Source organism: Malus sylvestris, chromosome 8, assembly GCF_916048215.2.
Source record: "Malus sylvestris chromosome 8, drMalSylv7.2, whole genome shotgun sequence".
NCBI lineage: Eukaryota > Viridiplantae > Streptophyta > Magnoliopsida > Rosales > Rosaceae > Malus > Malus sylvestris.
Window position 1 is genome coordinate 18,048,219 of NC_062267.1, and position 3,612 is coordinate 18,051,830.

A 3,612-nucleotide genomic window follows, 5' to 3' on the forward strand; every position below is an offset into this window, starting at 1 on the left:
CCATGATGAAGTCCATTCGGATTTTGCTTGCTATAGCTGCGTACCATGATTATGAGATATGGCAAATGGACGTGAAGACGACCTTTCTGAACAGCTACCCAGAGGAAGAGCTCTCTATATGACTTAACCCGAAGGTTTCGTGTCCAAGTCTGAAATGACTAAGGTATGCAAGCTTCAGAGGTCCATTTATGGACTTAAGCAAGCCTCCAGGAGCTGGAACATTCGTTTTGATACTGAAATCAAATCGTTTGGTTTTTCTCAAAACGAAGACGACAATTGTGTTTATCAAAAGGTCGTTGGGGATGCAGTTGTATTCCTAGTGTTATATGTAGATGACATATTACTATTCGGGAATGACACTGCAGTACTTTCTTCTGTAAAAGTGTGGTTGTCCAAAACCTTCCACATGAAAGATTTAGGAGATGCATCTTACGTACTTGGGATAAAGCTCTATTGTGATAGATCCAGAAAATTAATTGGATTATCCCAATCTATATACATAGATAAGGTGCTAAGTAGGTTCCAGATGGAACAATCTAAGAAATGTCTTCTTCCTGTGAGACATGGAATTCACCTTTCTAAGTCTATGGGACCTAAGACTCCTGAAGAGATACGGCAGATGAGTGTTATTCCTTATGCTTCCGCCATAGGAAGTCTCATGTATGTCATGATATGCACAAGGCCTGATATCGCATATGTTGTGAGCATTACTAGTCGATATCAATCTAACCCAGGATCAGAACACTGGGCAGCTATCAAGACGGTCCTTAAGTACTTAAGAAGAACTAAGGACAAGTTCCTCGTTTATGGAGGAGCAACAGAGTTGCGAGTGGAAGCCTATACATATGCAGATTTCCAATCTGACGTCGATGATAGAAGTTCCAACTCTGGATATGTATTCACTCTAAATGGTGGGGCTGTTAGCTGGAAAAGCAAGAAACAAGATGTAATTGCTGATTCCACAATGGAGGCAGAATATGTCGCTGCAGCTGAAGCCGGCAAAGAAGCGTTCTGGATGGAGAAGTTCATTACTGAACTTGGAGTGGTTCCAACCATTACATCACCAGTAACTTTGTACTGTGATAATAGTGGGGCAATAGCTCAAGCCAAAGAACCTAGGGCTCATCAAAAGAAAAAGCATTTTGACAGCCGCTTTAATATCATTAGAAGATATGTTGTCGAGGGGAAAGTTAACATCCTAAAGGTTGCCTCAGCCGATAACGTAGCAGATCCACTGACAAAGCCAATGTCTCAAATCCAACTTGACTACCATATGGAAAAGATGGGTATTAGATACATGGGAAGGTGGCTTTGAGTGCTAGTGGGAGATTGTTGGAAATATGCCCACAAAGCCACTGATTTGATATAATAGCTGTTGGAATACTTATTGTATTAAACTATTATATGTTTAATAAAGGGCAAAGCTTATTGTTAGTCACTATTTATTGTATCATGTGTTTAAGCAATAAGGGAATCCAAGGAATGTATTTGATCTAAGAGATAAGTGATTTAAGTAAGTTAGATTAACGAGACCTTTCTCTTATGTTCATTCCTAAAACGTTCCTAGCCATAGGATTGCCAATTGGGCATTGACAATCTGCTAAGGTTAGTATGTGTTATGTCAACTCAAACGTGAGTATGACTAGTCTCAAGTCATTTAGTGTTGGACACTAAGACAAACACATAGGTGCTCCAAAGAGTAATCGATTACACTGAACAACGATCAAAAGAGAGTTCGAACATACATGTCATGTAAGAACTCATTAGTTGCAAATACAAATTAGTCCTTTGACCTGAGACATCATAGATGTCTAATGGTTAGGTCATTGATCTTTGATCATGTCAAAGGCATTCCATCGAAAGTGTCCACGGCATTGTTGGGGTCAAGCTATCTAGTCATGTAGGCATATGAATGCATAACAAGGGATCTCTAACCTTCCATGGTGGAAGGAGAATACTCTAAGATATGATTCGGGAGTCTTTGGCCAAAGCATACGAATATGACTTAGGAAGTATGTTCCAAATCATATTCAATTGAATCATATAAAGAAGTATCACATTGGATAGTAGACATGAAACATTCTATCACTCAAACAATGTGATTAAGAGTATTGTATTAGAGAAGGACCGTATTGCATTGTAATTGTAACTGGATAGGTTCTCCAACCACTTCTACTTAGCTTGGGTAGCCATGACATACTGCTAGGTGTTACTCATGGTTTGTGGAAGCCCTGAAGATTAGCAAACACTAATCTTCAACAAAGGGAGAATTGAAATGTTGTTTCAATTCACAATCGATCGTTAAGAGTAACAATCGCCCACTGCCTCGCTAATTGGAACCTAATGGATCGTACACCGAGTAAGGATGAAAGTGAAGAAATATAAATGAGATGGATAAGCAATTAAATGGTTTAATTGAGAATGGTCAAGATTAATTAATTAGTTAATTAATTTTACGAAAGGTTCATATTGGGCTTTTAAGTTAGTTTTGGGCTTCGGGGTCCAAAAAGGTTTGGTCCACTAGGCCCATTATGTTTAAGTTGTATGACAACTAAAACAAATATGGGCAAATAGCCCAATCACTTAAGATGGTCGGCCATAGCAAGGGTAGTGGGAAGTTTTGCTTAATTGCAAGTTTGCCACTCACCTAAGAAAAGAGATATAAAAGCATCTTTATAGCTTTTACCTCATTAGGGTTTTCTTGACACAAAGATGAGAAACACTTTCTCTCTTTTTCTCTAAAGGAGGCCGGCCACTTAGAGAAGATATAGCTAGCAATCTTTTCTTCTCTAAGTCATCCATTTCATCTTCACACCTCATCCTTCCTTGGTGTGGAGACTTAGAGACACCAAATCTTTGGTGTTCTTGGAGATCCTTTCCTCACATCCTCAAGAAGCAAAGGAGCATCAAAATGAAGAAAATCACAAGGAAGATCCAAGGAGCTAGGAGGTGACTTGAAGGCCCTCCACTTGGGTGAATCCCTTGTGTAAACAAGGATGAGCTTCAAGGGCAATGAATCTCTAAATCCTTCATTCTCTTTAATGTTGTTGAAGAGTCTCTTGGTTCACCATTCACTAGGCTTTGAAAGTCATGGGTTTTAGAATTGTTTTTGAATGCATGCCTACTTTAATATGTTAATAGTTTGCATATGTGTTCAAATATTCTCACATGTTCTTAGCTAGGACAAAATTTTTCCTTCAGTCTTTATCCATGTAGAACTTGGCATCCGTGAAGTGTGATTCAGCTTCGTTGAACAGCTTTGTATAGCCTTGTATCACCTTCACCCATTCTTGGTAAAACTTTAGGCATTGGTGGAGGGTGGACGGCACAACTCAATTCTTGTGGATCTAAGGCTTTCTTAAGAACAAGCTATAGGAAGTTCTTGTATCAATCACGTGGAATAATGTGCTTAACTTGAGTTCGCCAATGGTCATCTCGACTCGAATCATGCAAATCTCTCTTTGTCCTCCTTGGTTAAAACCTTGGATTAAAATGCAGCTTCGGGATAGTTCATCCACCTTAATGCCGATTATGGTCATTGTTGACTTTGGCATGATGTTTATGGCTGATCCATCATCCACAAGCATGCAGTTGACTTTATGCTCCCTTACG